Source organism: Hordeum vulgare, chromosome 1H, assembly GCF_904849725.1.
Source record: "Hordeum vulgare subsp. vulgare chromosome 1H, MorexV3_pseudomolecules_assembly, whole genome shotgun sequence".
NCBI lineage: Eukaryota > Viridiplantae > Streptophyta > Magnoliopsida > Poales > Poaceae > Hordeum > Hordeum vulgare.
The window spans coordinates 419,311,023-419,330,492 of NC_058518.1; positions in this window are offsets into that span (position 1 = coordinate 419,311,023).

A 19,470-nucleotide genomic window follows, 5' to 3' on the forward strand; every position below is an offset into this window, starting at 1 on the left:
CTCAACCGCACTATCAAAAGAGCAAATTCTTCAGAAAATTGCAACAACAGCTGCCAAGTCCTCAACCGCAGCAAAGTCTTCACCTCCACTACAGTCACAGCTCAAGTAGCATCAAGCAAAAAATCCAAGTTCCTCGGTACCATTTGCCTCGGGTTCAGTTCTCAAATATTCACCTGTCATACTGAAGACAAAGACGACTGCTTGAAGAGGAACAAGGCCAAGCCCAAGCAAGGTTGTCAACATTCCTTCTGCATCAGAAGGAAGTGAAGAATATGATGATGAAACTCTTCAAGCCATCATCAAAAACAAGCAAGAAAGGGTTGCACAAGCTACTGGGAACACCATTCCCCTCGCACTGGATCCGATAATTGTGCTGAACTTCATAGACCTTTGGTATGAGGATCCAAAACTCCAATTGATGATTTGAAACTTCCACCTCGACTTAGTCATATGATCACTTCATTCATCAATGAAGCAAAATGGAAGGATCAGCAAGCCAAACAAGCTCGGGCTGCAAAGGTTAAAAAGGAGAAGTGCTTAAAGCAAAACACCCTTCTCTCTTTTGAGTGAGAAGAGACAGGAGGCACCAAGAGAGAAGGGACTTTGCTAGTATATTGAGGACCAATAACCATATCAACAGTGGATGCAAACTAGTTACACATCAGTCACGAAACACCCCATGTACACATGCCACCACCAACATCCCCAACCAAGCTCAACCAGGTTAATTTTTTCATTTCTCAACAGTGCGTCCGTCCACACCACTTGTAGATTACATTACAGATTTCTCGCGTTTCCAGCAACCACCATGTGAAGCTTTCATTATCTATATGTATTACATTCCTCCATTCATTTCTCAATAATGCATCAGTCCACCACAACTTTTAAATTACTACACGGTGCATCCGACATGCACATTACTAGACTCCACTACATATTTTATCGCATTTCCTGCAACAAATTTTTGTATATATTACACATTGAATCGCATTCCATTACATATTGCAATGCATCCATTTCAACCCAAGTGTAGCTTCCATTACATATTTCTCACATTCCAACATTTTTTATTTAGTCATTCAACTTAAGAAATGGGAACCGTAGCAGCAAGCACCATCCATACTGTGACCGAGGTACAACTTAATCCAATCTACCTAAATGTCGCTCCTAAATTCCAATCTTCCTCCAACCACAACCTTTAACAAAATCAATCATTTCCTACAAACTATGATACATTCAGAAACACCAACCCACCTCCAGCGATGTTCTTGAAACCATGGGCACTCAAACTCAGGAGAAGAAGAATAGGAAGAATCGAGCTTGTCTTCGAAAAACTGAGGACACAATGCTGAAGAAACTCAAAGTTATCAGTTCCTCAATTGATCTATACAACAAGTAGATTACTACCATATGCGTGATACCCCTAACAAAAGAAACAAAAAAGTGTTACAATATCCATATTTTCTAATCTATCATATCCATTGCCATAATTGTTTTCACTCCTTTTATTATGTATGAGTTTCGTGCATAACCAAAGAATGCTTCCACATAAAGCTCCTCATGCATACACTGCAAACAAAATTATGGTAATTCACAATGTACTTATATGGCGCAATCTTCCTTGTTTTCTACGAGGCCTCCTTTCGTTGATTATGACAGGTATCACATATCATATGAAGACATTCGAGAGGCACTCAAACCATGTGGGTTCATTAACACCCATACGATGGTGTTGTACATTCGCCAATTCAACCTCACAGAATCATTTGAGACATGTGGACCCGCTCTTCCAACCAAATATGCATTGTCACAATCTTTGATAGTAACTAAATAATGATGAAGCATATGAGTTGTCCGATAATCTGGTTAGCACTCTCCGTAACTATCACTCCCTACTTCGAGTTTTATTTTTTACGATGATGCATCCTTCACATTTCGCATCCTTGTATTTTAGGTTACCAATTTCATGACACTTGCGGAACATGCCAAAGCATTCACAAAGTTAGATTTCATGAAGTTCACATGTTTCAACCCCCTAAATGCCCCCAACAGAAAACACAGTAAGTTCGCCATAATCTTAATGCAAATCTACTAAGAGGAACCTACACACTAAGTTTGACGCTTCATCTCCTTATTTGACAACTTCGTTGCAGAATATTCACAACGGTCTTCATGAAGCGATGGGATAGGAACAAAATGGCACACATTTGCAAGGTACTCATACTTGTGATGTGCGTTGGGTTTTTCATCAAGAGGAATGGGTTATCGCAGCACAGTGTTGGTAAGTATCTCCCTCGGTTATGAAACCAAGACTTATCAAACCAATAGTAATATCAACCACAACCATCTACAGCGGCTGCACACAAAAGAACAAACAACTTGCACCCAATGCGGGCAAGAGGGTTTTCAATCCCCTTGGTATCGCTATTTACAAACGAATGAGGTGTGTATATAATTGTAAAATGCAAATATTATAAAAAGGAAATAAATGGCAGCAAGGTATTGGAGGTTTTAGCAATATGTTGTGAATAGACCCCGGGCCATAGTTTTCCCTAATGGCATCTCTCATGAAAATATCATACGGTGGGTAAACAAATTGCTGTTGGGCAATTGATAGAAGAGCGGATAGTTATGAAATTTTCAAGGCAATGATCATGTAAATATAGGCATCACGTCCATAAACAAATAGGATGACTCCTGCCTGCACCTATTACTATTACTTCACTTCAAGAGCACTTCTATGCTTGCCTCCCTATGTATTAAGTTCATGACAAAGGAAGTAATGCTTGGAGTAAGATGACATGATGTATACAAAGTAAGCTCAAACAATATGAATAAACCCCATCATTTTACCCTTAGTAGCAGCAACACAAAGATGCAACTTGTCCTCTTCTGTCACTGGGATATAGAAACTTGCCCGGTTGAACCTACTACAACACACCTTTCTCACCGAAGAAATATCAATCTAGTTGGCCAAACTATTTCAATAGTTCGGAGATAATTATGAAGCTATCATAATCATGCACATAAGAATCATATTATATATCAGAGGAGACTCAAATATTTATTGTGAATAATTCGAACATAAACCCACAATTCATCGGATCCCAACAAACGCACCGTACAAAAGAGTTACATCATATGGATCAAAGAGAAGATGCGACGATCATTGTATTGAAGATCGAAGAGAGAGAGAGATATTTCCGTCTAGGTACATGCTATGGACCCGTAGGTTTGTGGTGAACTATTCCACATCATCCTGAAGGCAGCAAGGTTGATGAAGAAGCCCTCCGTGATCGATCTCCCTTTGGGCATAGTGTCAGAATGGAGCTTTAGATGGCCTCCCATCAAAACAGAAACTTGTGACAGTGTAAGAAGTGTTTCAGGACCTCCATCGATGTTTTTAGGGTATATGGGAATTTATAAGCCAGAGAATGGAGATGGGAGAGCCACGAGGGGACCACAAGCCATCAGGGCTCCCCCAGGGCATGCCCTATTGGCTTGTGGGGCCCTCGTGCGACCTCCTACCTCCTACTGATGCTCCACGGTCTTGTTTTGGTCCAAAAAAATTCACAAAAAGTATTATGTCAATCGGACTTCGTTTGGTACTAAAAAACTGAAAAGTGGAAAAACACGCACAAAACAGCATGTGGCACTTGGCACTCGGTCAATAGGTTAGTGCTAAAAAAAATATAAATTGGTATGTAAGTACATAAAAATTATAGATACATTGGAGACGTATCAAGCATCCCCAAGCTTAATTCCTGGTCGTCCTCAAGTAGGTAAATGATAAAAATGGAATTTTTGATATGACATGCTATCCAAGATGTAATATTATGCATGTATGCTCACTGAGAAAAGATGAACTAACAACTATTAACACAACTATATTTATAAGTATAAGTGGAAAAAAAAAAATTTCAAAGTGTATGATCCTCAAAGATTGTTTCACCCCTATCCATATTTATTATATTAGCTAGGCATGGCTCCATCTTCACCACATAACTACAAATGTCAAGAACCACGGTGCACAAGTCAGGCTATTGGACTGTACCTTTTCAATATACATCAACTTTTTATTCTTCACGCAATACATGAGCGTGAACCATTGGACATAGCATATATGTGGAATAGAATAAGGTGGTAGGTTTCAAAGGGGTTGAAAAGTGGAGAAGATAGTCTCGTATCAACTAGGCATACCAACGGGCTATGGAGATGCCCATCGATAGATATTGACACAAGAAGTAGGGATTGCCATGCAAATGACGCACTAGAGCTATAAGTGTATGAAATCTCCACTGAAGCTACGTGGGGTGTGAATCCAACTTGCTTTCTCATGAAGACCTCGAGCATTTGAGGAAGCCCGTCATTGGAATATACAAGCAAAGTTTATAATTTTTTTGATTCCCACTAACATATGAATGGTATAACATGAGACTCTCTACATGATGAACATGGTGCAACTTTGAGGCACAAGTGCGGTAAAGGATAATAACAAAGTCCATTCTCTCTTTTTCTATCATTTTTATTATATGGTGGGCTCATTTGGCCTCCCCCATCTTTATTTCCTCACTCGGACAATGCTCTAATAATGATGACCATCACACTTTTATTTACTTACAACTCATGGATAACTCGATATGATGAACTATGAAGCAAAATGACTCAAATGTCAATGCCTCTAGTAGTGTACCAAGATGTGCAATGATCTAGCGTGACATGTATTTAGCATATGATAATTGGTGGCTTTTCCACAAATGCTATTATGAATGGTGGCTTTGCCACAAATACTATGTCAGCTCTATATGATCATGCAAAGCAATATGATGATGAACAAACTAGTCATATGAAGTGACGATGGAATTTGCATGGCAATATATCTCGGAATGGCTATGGAAATGCCATAATAGGTAGGTATAGTGGCTATTTTTAGGAAGATAAAATAAGGCTTATGTGCAACACAGCGTGTCATCCCATGTGGCTTGGATGCACGGGCTAAAGTTGCAGCAATCCTCGAGGTGAGAATAGGCTATACGCGGTACTGGAGAGGCTAGCCAATATGAGGAGGTGAGATTGCATATGTCCATGGTGTCACACTATTCATAAAGAACTCACATACTTATTGCAAAGTTTTATTAGTTTTACCACAAATCAAAGTACTACGCACATGCACCGAGGGAGAGGGTTGGTAGGAATTGACCATCGCGCGACTCCGACTCGAAACAACACTAGGTTTTCAACGAGGAATAGAAATTCTCACATATCATCACCATGCCCTTCTAATTTTCAGATGTTCAAGAAGTTTTGAAATCTCTTAATATTGACACCTCTTTGAATTAATAATTGTGCACTCACACCCTTTCATATCACCACATCAATATCATTAACTACAATTTCTCTATATGTGCTACACGATGGTTTTAATTATCACTCATCGAACACCCATTATTTTTTATCTAGTCTTATGACCCATCCAAATTAGTGTCACCATTTATTAACTCTCAAACAAATACAAGTGAGGAACGAGAGCATATTATTTCTACAAAATCTACACGCCACCATGCTCAAAAAGATATAAGTCAAGCACATAAAGTATTCTAATAAATTATGATGATCGTGTGTATCTCTCAAATAGGTGTGTACAGCAAGAAATGATTCTGGCAAAATTAAAGTGGAAGTAAACAAAATCAAACGATGCTCCAGGCAAAACTCATATCATGTGATGAATAAAAATGTAGCTCCAAGTAACATATCGATGTATTAAGACGAAAGAGGGGATGCCTTCTCAGAGAATCCCCAAGCTTAGATGCTTGAGTATTCCTAGAATATTACCTTGGGGTTCCATGGGCATCCCCAAGCTTAGGCTCTTCCTACTTCTCATTCCCTTGTCCATCGAGATAATACCCAAAACATGAAAACTTCAACCACACAAAACTTAACAAAACTTTGTGAGATTCGTTAGTATAGGCAACATAACAAATACTTTTGGGTACTGGTACAAATTTATTCTTCTTTTATTTTAGCATAAGGTACTGTATTCTCACTTCTCCATGGCTTATACCCCCTGGATATAATCCATGGCATACTCAAAACAAGCAAACTTTGCATGCAAAACAGAATCTGTTTAAAACAAATTAGTCTGTAGTAATATATTTAATTGCGATACTTATCTAACTCCTCAAATTCTGCAAAAAAAATAGGAAGACCTGAGGAATTTGTATATCTATTCTGTTTAGAAAAATCAGATAAAAATACATCCCAGTAAAATCAGAGAAACTCCGCACTAGGCGTCAAAGTTTATGTTTGTACACCATATCAATTCTACTCATCATGCAAATCATCCCAAAGGCTTTACTTGGAACAAACACTAATTAAAACATAAAAAAAACAATCATTATAGCAGCAAAAATTATGTCATCACAAACAAACATAAAGTAGAAAGAAAAAATAAAGACAACTATTGGGTTGCCTCCCAACAAGCGCTATTGTTTTACGCCCCTAGCTAGGCATATTGCATAGTTTGAAGTGTTGCCATCCTTGACATTGAGTCCATAACTAACCCTCATGATAGATTAATAAGGTGGTTTGATTCTCTTTCTAGGTAAGTGTCCCATGCCTTTCTTTAATGGGAATTGGAACCTTATGTTGCCTTCTTTCATATCAATGATTGCACCTATAGTTCGTAGGAAAGGTCTTCCATGTATAATGCGACAAGTAGGATTGCAATCAATATCAACCACAATAAAATCTACAGGCACATAATTTGTGTTTCCAATTATAAGCACATCATTAATTCTACCTAAGTGTTTCTTAATGGTAGAATCCGCAAGATGCAAGTTAAGGGAACATTCTTCAATATTAGTGAGACCAAGCACATCACATAAAGCTTTAGGTATAGTATAAATACTAGCACAAAGATCACACAAAGAATTGCATTAATATTTATTTATCTTATTTTTTATAGTACGTTTCCACTCATCATGCAACTTTCTAGGAATATAAACTTCAAGCTGATGTTTCTCATCATAAGCTTTTACCATAGCTTCTCCTATATGTTGAGTGAAAGCTTTATTTTGTTCATAAGCATTGGGTGAGCTAATAATGGATTGCAACAAGGAAATAAATTCTACTAAAGAGAAATTATCATAATTAAATTCCTTGTAATCCAAGATAGCGGGCACATCACTAGTTAAAGTTTTGACCACTCCAAACCCACCTTTTTCAATTTTATCATTAGAATCATCACCCTCCAAGAAAACGGGCCGTTCCTTAACTAAAGTTGACTCATCTCGAGTCCCTTTATCATTAGTATTAAGATAAGTAAAAAAGATTCAATAGGAGTAGTATTAATCATTTTAAGGTCTTCATCATGATTACGGTAAAAACCAGGTGGAAGAGCATTTTGTAGGAATTCTCACTTAGCTCTCAATTTAGCGATCCTCTCCTTACTATCATTGATTGAAACTTGGGTAGATTTAATAGTCTCATTAAAATAATGCTTAGGAGGCAAAATTTTACTTTTAAGAGTCTCTACATCAAGAGAAATTCTATCCACATTCTTAGCCCAAGTATCGTCAATATGCAATTTTTCCTCTATCATAGTATTGGAAACTTTTTGAGAATTAATGAATTTCTTAATTGTGTTATCAAGATCAGAGGGTATCCTATTAGAACTTGTAGAAGAATTTCCATAGGAATTTACATAAGAATTTCTATAGTTGTTGGAAGAATTACCTCGATACGACCTCGGATTGAAATTACCTCTATAAGCATTGTTGTTAAAATTATTTCGATAGACAAATTCACATCAATATCATAATTACTATGCTCAATCAAAGTAGACAATGTCATATCACTAGGATCAACATGAGAATTTTTATTAGCAACCAAATTCATAAGAGCATCCACTTTGTTACTCATAATAGCGATCTCTTCCATAGAATTTACCTTCTTACCAGTTGGAGCTTGTTCGGTATGCGATTGAGAATAGTTGAACATGATGTTGTACAGAAGTTTGTTGGCCTCTCCTAGGGTCACCTCCATGAAGGTACCACCTGCGGCACAGTATAGAAGATTTCTGAATGCAAAGTTTAGTCCAGCATGGGAATTTTGAATAATCGTCCATAAGTTTAAACCATGCGTAGGTCAATTCCTTATCATCAATTTCATTCTCTCCCAAGCTTGAGCAACAAGTTCATGTTCTTGCTGTTTTCAATTAATTATTTGATTTCTTAGGGTGGTGATCTTTGCATGAGGAAAATACTTGGCAAGGAAAGCATCTTGAAACTTATCCCTTGTTCCAATACTATTACGTAGCAAATATGAAAACCAAGCTATTTCTTTATATCTAAGCAAAAAAGGAAATAATTTGAATTTCACAATATACTGTCCGGGTCCTTTTTCTTTTGCATATCAAAAAGTTCCACAAGAGTATTGACTTTTGAAACGGGATCCTCATTAGGGATTCCTAAAAATTGATCTTTCATGTCAAGATTTAACAATGAAGCACTAATATCAAAAGCATGTGCGCTAGTGGTGGGTGGTATAGAATTAATAATAAAATCATTATTATCAGTATTTGAAAAGTCACACAACTTAGTAGTATCCAGAGACATGGTGACTAAGTGATCAAATTGACAAGTGTAACAAGCAAACTAGAGTGTGAAGATGCAATCTAGTGACAAGCTAAGCAAGCAAAGATAAATATTGTTGGAATTTTTTATGAGGCAAACTAAATATACCAGCAAATAAAAAGAGGAATAAGTGAATGAAACTTTGTGCGGGGTTACTTGATAGTTGGTGATGATATTCCCCAGCAACGGCGCCATAAATCCTTCGTGATACTTGTGATCTACACTGGATTTTCCGTGAAGATAAATGGGTTATCACAGCACAAAGCGGGTAAGTATTTCCTTCAGTTATGAAACCAAGGTTTATTGAACCAATGGGAATATCAACCACAACCGTCTTCAGCGGCTGCACACAAAAGAACAAACAGCTTGCACCCAACGCAGGCAAGAGGGTTGTCAATCCCCTTGGTCTCGTTATTTGCAAGCAAATGAGGTGTGTAGATAATTGGGAAATTCAAACTAAAATAAAATAAAATAAACATATTGGAGGTAATGGACATGTTCTGAATAGACTCGGTGCCCATAGTTTTTCCTAATGGTATCTCTCAGGAAAATAGCACACGGTGGGTAAACAAATTACTGTTGGGCAATTGATAAATGAGTGGGTAGTTATGCGATTTTCACGGAAATGATCATGTAAATATAGGCATCACGTCCATAAACAAATAGGCCAACTCCTCCCTGCACCTATTACTATTACTTCACTTCAAGAGCGCTTCTATGCTTGCCTCTCTACGTATTAAGTTCATGAGAAACGACGTAATGCTTGGAGTAAGATGACATGATGTAGACAAAATAAACTCTACCAATATGAATAAACCAAAATGTTTTACCCTTAGTAGCAGCAACAGAATCGTGCAACTTGCCCGCTTCTGTCACGGGGATATAGAAACTCGCCAGGTTGAACCAACTACATCGCACCTCTCTCACTGAAGTAATATCAATTCAGTTGGCTAAACTATGTCAATAGATAGGAGATAATTATGAAGCTATTATAATCATGCACATAATAATAATATTATATATCATAGGAGAATCAAATATTTATCATGAATAATCTGAACATAAACGCACCATACAAAAGAGTTACGTCATATGGATCAAAGCAAAGATGTGATTATCATTGTATTGAAGGTCAAAGAGACAGAGGTTGCCATATAGGTACTGGCTATGGACCCGTAGGTCTTTGGAAAACTACTCACACATCATCATGAGGGCAGCAAGGTTGGTGAAGAAGCCCTCCATGATCAGCCCCCTTTGGTAGAGTGCCAGAACGGAGCTCAAGTTGGCCTCCCATCAGAACAGAGACTTGTAGTTGCGTAAAAAGTGTTTCTGGACATCCCTCGATGTTTTTAGGGTAGATCGGAATTTATAGGCCAAAGAACGGAGTCGGGAGATCCACGAGGGGGCCACAAGCCATCAGGCCCGACCCCAGGGCATGCCCTCTTGGCTTGTGGGGCCCTCATCCACCCTCCTGCCTCCTTTCAATACTCCATTGTCTTATTTTCGTCCAGAAAAAAATCACAAAAAATTTCAGGTCAATTGGACTTCTTTTGGTACTGAACACGTGTAAAGTGGAAAACACGCACAAAATAGCAACTGGCACTGGACACTAGGTCAATAGGTTAGTGCTCAAAAATAATATAAATTGGTAGGTAAGTACATAAAAAGTATTCTAAAAAGGATAACATAATAGCATGGAGCAATCAAAAATAATAGATACGTTGGAGACGTATCAGGTACTACACAACAACCCTACCAACACGTGATGTTTCAATTCTAAGCATCTAAATTAACTTTGCATGCTTCTACCAGCATATTTACCGATATGATGTTGCCCTTCAAACAATCGTGATTTCTGCCTCAACCCGGACACACCTCTAAACAACATATTCAATTACACTTGCAACCAACGCATCCTTATACTACTTCCAGCTACACAAGTCCATGCATCATTGCTCTAACGACTTACATATGTGCATTGCAGGATACATACAACCATCACAAGCTTTTGGCCAAACTAATCCTCACTTCAAAACTCAACACCCAAGATCCAAGCTGGGTACTGAAAAATAAATGAGAAGCCTGCCAAGTTGTGATACAGAGAATAAATGCACATGCTAGAAAAGCCTCTGTACAAGCGTACAACTGAATAAATGACCGCACTTGTAGAAACTACGTGCTTCGATGTTCTGTCACCTTCATCTCAGTGTTTCCGTAGACTTCTTCTCCTTTTCATTAGCAACTATTGTTGTCATATTTGTCCTTAGTTGGTACTATTTTTCTCGTCGGTGAAACTTCACCATATATGTTTCAGAGCACATATTTTGTGGTTCACACTCTTGTTGTCGACTAAATACTACCAACATTTCAACCTAATAGTTCATTAATATTTATTATCTATGATCAATACCATGTACAACCATTACCCCATTCGCCTACTTTATGCTTTAGTTTGTTTCCATAACACCATGTTGTTGCTTCTTGCAACCATCATTTTCTCATATGAAGATATTACCTTTTACTACAACATATCATTTCCCACCCATCCAGACCGAGGTTTCCTTCACATGAACATGTTGCTTCCAAGGAGTCACATACTAAACAAAGCGCCACAACTAGCATTCACAGTACTTAATAAACAACTCAACTAATTTTTTATTTAATATTAACCAAAATGATTCATTCCATTACCAACCTGTCTTTCACATCTCTACCTACATGGAAATTTATACGATCATTTAACCCAATTGACATAAATACTATTCAGGAAGCAAGCATTAATTCTAATTTTTTTGCATCACCTACCTAAAAGTCCAATGCATCACAGTTTTCTACCTAATAAAAAATAGAAAATCTCAATCAAACTCATACCCATTACAAACTATAAAGGTCTCACATTACTAAAATTTCTCTTAACAACTTATTTCACCACATCACAGTACTTGGTAACATGCCATAATTTGCGTATTCTAAGTGCAACAACCTTTCCATAAATAGATTTACAGTGCCAACTCTATTTGTCGCCTAAGTTTTTCCGCTTCAACCTTCTGCCTCTATCTCTCAAGGATGAGATACATTCAATTCCGCTTGTCGTGCCAATCCTCCTTAGAGTACAAACACAAACCATTCTTGTTTCCTTTCTGTTGCGCCTTCTCCTTCCTAAGCTCTACCAGGAGTTTGTTCCTCTTCGCTTTATCCTTTGGTCTACTTTTTTCGTTGATTTAGGAGGGTTTTTCAAACCGCTGCATCCTACTGCATCCTCATTAGGTGCTGCTGACTCTGGCACAGCACTAGACAACCTCCACTTCCATACTAGATTGCTCAACTCATCCACTCCACGTGTAACAATCTTGTATGTCTCCGGACCAAAACGCGCATCTGAAGCAAGGGTACGCATATGCACGCACGGGCCATTGTACCTCAAAGTATTTGTTTCTGGTACATCAAAACAATCATTTTTTCCTTCTTGCATGTCTAATGGTTGCTTCCTCAGACCATCTACACATCATGTACCTTTTAGGTATTTCTTGCACATTGGTATGCACCATCACCTTCTGAATGTGCGGAGATAGGATCGGATTCATGTGGAATCGGTTGCATGAGCAGTCATACGCCTTGTCAACTGGGTCGACACCAACCACACGGATTTTACTGGAACTAGGATCGCATAGTCGAAGCTCAAACTTAAATTGATTACCTTCTACTAGATTAATTGGCAATGTTGTTGTTTCCTCCATCATTTCCTTGCACTTTCCAAATGCAGCCATTGGCGCTTGCTCCTCTATCTTGTACCTAGATAAAGAAACATTACTAAGTTAGAAAATGTTTTGCAGAAGCAAAACAAGAATTAAGGAGCAATCCTACTATTCTAATGGTGCACGATAAAACAAAGAATTTTCTGTAAATTTAATACAAGTACGTTCCATACCTTGACAACAAAGGAGCTACTGTTGCCTCACCAAGGAACCCAACATTATCCTCCTGGTCAAGCCTAGGTTCCTGGATGTACTCATATTGCTTCAGAGATTGCCAAACCGAATCATGAGGGTGCACAAGCTTCTTGAAGAGTGAGTTCAGCCTTCCAACCTACTAGTTGTTCCTGTAAAGGGGAAGAAATTCTTTTTGAAGTACGCTGCTGCCCAAGCGTGTCGGCATTCCCACATGTTAATCACATGTGGGTGCTCAACAAGGTCATGCTTCAACACCATATGTTGCCATGCCTCCTCAAACTCGCCTACATTGTCCATCCCATTTACATAAAAATATAATTCTATCTCAAAATCTTCTATTGTCCTAAACAACATACCAAGTTTTTCCTTCGCCATCTTCAACACATGCCACTTGCAACATTTGTGTATTATTGCCGGAAACACCATATCGGTAGTTGTTGCCATTCCTTGGTCCTGATCAGTCATTATGCACCGTGGAGAATCATGCCCCGTTGCATCCATCCACTTCTCAAAAACCCACTTGAATGTCTCATTTTTTTCAATAGGAATCAACGCACATCCAAACATTATCGTTTGCATGTGGTTATTAATCCCTACGATTGGTGCAAAGGGAATATCGTACATGTTCGTACAAAACATAGTGTCAAAGAACACGCAATCTTTGAATTTCTTGTATGTCTCCCTGGTCCTTCCATCCACCCATAAAATTTCCATCACTACCTTATTCACATCTTCCATCTTCGCATAAAACAAGCATGGACTCTATGCGTGAAGCTTCTCAAAATACTCCATCGTTTTTTCCATATCATTCGAAGACACCTCATTTCTCATCTTAGTTCGAATGTTTGCAACATCTTTGTTAGTATATGGCAGGGTGCCTAGTTTCCCATGCAAGCCTCCAAGTGTACTGATATGTCTCAAACGTATCTATAATGTTTGATGGTTTCACGCTGTTATCTTGTCATCTTTGGATGTTTTATGTACCTTTTATATCTTTTTCGGACTAACTTATTAATTCAGTGCCAAGTGCCAGTTCCTGTTTTTTCTGTGTTTTTGGCTCTTTGCAGATCTGATTTTCGAACGGAGTCCAAACGGAATAAAATCCCCGAAATGATTTTTCCCAAACGAAAGAAGATCAGGGGGCATGTGGGCCAAGCGAGGAGGGCTACAGGGAGCCTAATACGTCCATTTTGCATCATGCTTTCATGTTGATATTTATTGCTTTATGGGCTCTTATATTACTTTGTGGTACCATATTTATGCCTTTTCTCTCTTATTTTGCAAGGTTTATTTGAAGAGGGAGAATTCAGGCAGCAGGAATTCTGGACTGGAAAAGGAGCAAATCTTAGTCCACTATTCTGCACATCTCCAAATGCCCTGAAAAGTTACAGGGAATTTTTTGGGATTATATAAAAAATACAGAGGGGGGCTGCCAGGGCGCCACAAGCCCTGCCACCGCCACCCCTTGGTGGCGGAGGGCAAGCTTGTGGGCTCCCTGAAGGCCCACTAGCCCCCCTCTTTTGCTATATGAAGGGTTTCGTTCCACAAAATATCAAATGGGAGCTTTTTCATGGTTTCGCCGCCGCCACGAGGCGGAACTTGAGCAGATCCAATCTAGAGCTTCGGCAGGACGATCCTACCGGGGAAATTTCCCTCCCGGAGGGGGAAATCGTCGCCATCGTCATCACCAACACTCCTCTCGTCGGAGGGGAGGCATCTTCATCAGCACCATCTCCTCTCCAATCCCTAGTTCATCTCTTGTAACCAATCTCCATCTCACGACTCCGATTGGTACTTGTAAGGTTGCTAGTAGTGTTGATTACTCTTTGTAGTTGATGCTAGTTGGATTACTTGGTGGAAGAGTTTATGTTCAGATCCTTGATGCTATTCATTACACCTCTGATCATGATTATTATTATGCTTTGTGAGTAGTTACTTTTGTTCCTGAGGACATGGGTTAAGTCTTGTTAATAATAGTCATGTGTATTTGATATTCGTTCGGTATTTTGATATATTTTATGTTGTTTTTCCTCTAGTGGTGTTATGTGAACGTCGACTACATAACACTTCACCATACTTGTGTTGGGGAACGTCGCATGGGAAACAAAAAATTTCCTACGCGCACGAAGACCTATCATGGTGATGTCCATCTACGAGAGGGGATGAGTGATCTACGTACCCTTGTAGACCGTACAACAGAAGCGTTAGTGAACGCAGTTGATGTAGTGGAACGTCCGCACGTCCCTCGATCCGCCCCGCGAACAATCCCGCGATCAGTCCCACGATCTAGTACCGAACGGACGGCACCTCCGCGTTCAGCACACGTACAGCTCGACGATGATCTCGGCCTTCTTGATCCAGCAAGAGAGACGGAGGGGTAGAAGATTTATCCGGCAGCGTGACGGCGCTCCGGAGGTTGGTGATGACCTTGTCTCAGCAGGGCTCCGCCCGAGCTCCGCCCGAGCTCCGCAGAAACGCGATCTAGAGGAAAAACCGTGGAGGTATGTGGTCGGGCTGCCGTGGAAAAATCGTCTCAAATCAGCCCTAAAACCTCCGTATATATAGGTGGGAGAGAGGGGACCTTGCCTTGGGGTCGGCCGAGCCAAGGGGGGAAGGTCCCCCCCCCCCAAACCGAGTTGGACTTGGTTTGGTGGGTGGGAGTCCTTCCTTCCCTTCCCACCTCCTCCTTTTTTTCCTTTCTCTTTGATTTTTGCCCTTTTGGGCTGTCCCACCAACCCGCTAAGGGCTGGTGCGCCACCCTCAAGGCCTATGGTCTTCCCCGGGGTGGGTTGCCCCCCCCCCCCCCCGGTGAACTCCCGGAACCCATTCGTCATTCCCGGTACATTCCCGGTAACTCTGAAACCCTTCCGGTAATCAAATGAGGTCATCCTATATATCAATCTTCGTTTCCGGACCATTCCGGAAACCATCGTGATGTCCGTGATCTCATCCGGGACTCTGAACAACATTCGGTAACCAACCATATAACTCAAATACGCATAAAACAACGTCGAACATTAAGTGTGCAGACCCTGCGGGTTCGAGAACTATGTAGACATGACCCGAGAGACTCCTCGGTCAATATCCAATAGCGGGACCTGGATGCCCATATTGGATCCTACATATTCTACGAAGATCTTATCTTTGAACCTCAGTGTCAAGGATTCATATAATCCCGTATGTCATTCCCTTTGTCCTTCGGTATGTTACTTGCCCGAGATTCTATCGTTAGTATCCGCATACCTATTTCAATCTCGTTTACCGGCAAGTCTCTTTACTCGTTCCGTAATACAAGATCCCGTAACTTACACTAAGTCACATTGCTTGCAAGGCTTGTGTGTGATGTTGTATACCGAGTGCGCCCCGAGATACCTCTCCGTCACACGGAGTGACAAATCCCAGTCTTGATCCATACTAACTCAACTAACACCTTCAAAGATACCTGTAGAGCATCTTTATAGTCACCCAGTTACGTTGCGACGTTTGATACACACAAAGTATTCCTCCGGTATCAGTGAGTTATATGATCTCATGGTCATAGGAACAAATACTTGACACGCACAAAACAGTAGCAACAAAATGACACGATCAACATGCTATGTCTATTAGTTTGGGTCTAATCCATCACGTGATTCTCCTAATGACGTGATCCAGTTATCAAACAACAACACCTTGTTCATAATCAGAAGACACTCACTATCTTTGATCAACTATCTAGCCAACTAGAGGCTTGCTAGGGACAGTGTTTTGTCTATGTATCCACACATGTAAATGAGTCTTCATTCAATACAATTATAGCATGGATAATAAACGATTATCTTGATACAGGAATTATAATAATAACTATATTTATTATTGCCTCTAGGGCATAATTCCAACAGTCTCCCACTTGCACTAGAGTCAATAATCTAGCCCTCACATCATCAAGCGAATTACATTGTAATAAATCTAACACCCATACAGTTCTGGTGTTGATCATGCTTTGGCCGTGGAAGAGGTTTAGTCAGCGGGTCTGCTACATTCAGATCCGTGTGCACTTTGCATATATTTACGTCCTCTCCTTTGACGTAGTCGCGGATGAGGTTGAAGCGTCGTTTGATGTGTCTGGACTTCTTGTGAAACTATGGTTCCTTTGCTAAGGCAATGGCACCCGTGTTGTCACATAACAAGGTTATTGGATTCAGTGCGCTTGGCACCACTCCAAGATCCGTCATGAACTGCTTCATCCAGACACCCTCCTTAGCCGCCTCCGAGGCAGCCATGTACTCCGCTTCACATGTAGAATCTGCTACGACGCTTTGCTTGGAACTGCACCAGCTTACCGCACCCCCATTCAGAATAAATACGTATCCGGTTTGCGACTTGAGTCGTCCGGATGTGTGTCAAAGCTTGCATCGACGTAACCTTTTACGGCGAGCTCTTCGTCACCTCCATACACGAGAAACATCTCCTTAGTCCTTTTCAGGTACTTCAGGATATTCTTGACCGTTGTCCAGTGATCCAATCCTGGATTACTCTGGAACCTACCTGCCATACTTATGGCCAGGCTAACATCCGGTCTAGTGCACAGCATTGCGTACATGATAGAACCTATGGCTGAAGCATAGGGGACGGAGCGCATATGCTCTCTATCTTCATCAGTTGCTGGGCACTGAGTCTCACTCAATCTCGTACCTTGTAAAACTGGCAAGAACCCTTTCTTGGACTGTTCCATTTTGAACCTCTTCAAAACTTTATCAAGGTATGTGCTTTGTGAAAGTCCTATCAGGCGTTTTGATCTATCCCTATAGATCTTAATGCCTAGAATGTAAGCAGCTTCTCCTAGGTCCTTCATAGAGAAACTTTTATTCAAGTAATCCTTTATGCTCTCCAAAAACTCCACGTTGTTTCCAATCAGCAATATGTCATCCACATATAATATTAGAAACGCCACAGAGCTCCCACTCACTTTCTTGTAAATACAAGATTCTCCAACCACTTGTATAAACCCAAATGCTTTGATCACCTCATCAAAGCGTTTGTTCCAACTCCGAGATGCTTGCACCAGTCCATAAATGGATCGCTGGAGCTTGCACACCTTGTTAGCATTCTTAGGATCGACAAAACCTTCGGGTTGCATCATATACAATTCTTCCTTAAGGAAACCATTAAGGAACGCAGTTTTGACATCCATCTGCTAGATTTCATAATCGAAAAATGCAGCTATTGCTAACATGATTCTGACGGACTTAAGCATCGCTACGGGTGAGAATGTCTCATCGTAGTCAACTCCTTCAACTTGTGAAAAACCCTTTGCCACAAGTCGAGCTTTATAAACGGTTACATTGCCGTCAGCGTCCGTCTTCCTCTTAAAGATCCATTTGTTCTGAATAGCCTTGCGGCCCTCAGGCAGTACCTCCAAAGTCCACACTTTGTTCTCATACATGGATCCTATCTCGGACTTCATGGCTTCTAGCCATTTGTTGGAAACCGGGCCCACCATTGCTTCTTCATAATTTGCAGGTTCATTGTTGTCCAACAACATGATTGATAAGACGGGATTACCATACCACTCTGGAGCAGCACGTGGTCTCGTCGACTTCCGTGGTTCGACAGAAACTTGAACCGGAGTTTCATGATCACCATCATTAACTTCCTCCTCAGCCGGCGTCGCAACGACAGAGGTTTCCCCTTGCCCTGCGCCACCATCTAGAGGGATTAGAGGTTCGACAACCTCGTCAACTTCTATCTTCCTCCCACTCAATTCTCTTGAGAGAAACTCCTTCTCGAGAAAAGCTCTGTTTTTAGCAACAAACACTTTGCCCTCGGATTTGAGATAGAAGGTGTACCCAACTGTCTCCTTTGGGTAACCTATGAAGACGCACTTTTCCGCTTTGGTTCCAGCTTTTCAGGCTGAAGCTTTTTGACATAAGCATCACATCCCCAAACTTTAAGAAACGACAACTTTGGCCTTTTGCCATACCATAGTTCATATGGCGTCGTCTCAATGGATTTTGATGGTGCCCTATTTAAGGTGAATGCAGCTGTTTCTAATGCATAACCCCAAAACGGTAACGGCAAATCGGTAAGAGACATCATAGATCGCACCATCTCTAATAAAGTACGATTACGACGTTCGGACACACCATTACGCTGTGGTGTTCCAGGCGGTGTTAACTGTGAAACAATTCCACATTGTCTTAAGAGAGCACCAAACTCGAAACTCAGATATTCACCCCCACGATCAGACCGTAGGAACTTGATCTTCTTGTTACGATGATTTTCAACTTCACTCTGAAATTGCTTGAACTTTTCAAATGTTTCAGACTTGTGCTTCATCAAGTAGACATAACCATATCTACTCAAATCGTTAGTGAAGGTGAGAAAATAACGATATCCGCCACGTGCCTCCACGCTCATCGGACCACACACATCGGTATGTATGATTTCCAACAAGTCACTTGCATGCTCCATTGTTCCGGAGAACGGAGTCTTAGTCATCTTGCCCATGAGGCATGGTTCGCACGTGTCAAGTGAATAAAAGTCAAGTGACTCCAAAAGTCCATCAGCATGGAGTTTCTTCATGCGCTTTACACCAATATGACCTAAGCGGCAGTGCCACAAAAATATGGCGCTATCATTGTTAACTCTAACTCTTTTGGTCTCAATGTTATGTATGTGTGTATCGCTATCAAGATTCAATATGAACAATCCTCTCACATTGGGTGCATGACCATAAAAGATGTTACTCATAGAAATAGAACAACCATTATTCTCTGACTTAAAAGAGTAACCGTCTCGCAATAAACAAGATCCAGATATATTGTTCATGCTCAACGCAGGCACTAAATAACAAAGATTTAAGTTCATAACTAATCCTGATGTTAACTGAAGTGATACTGTGCCGA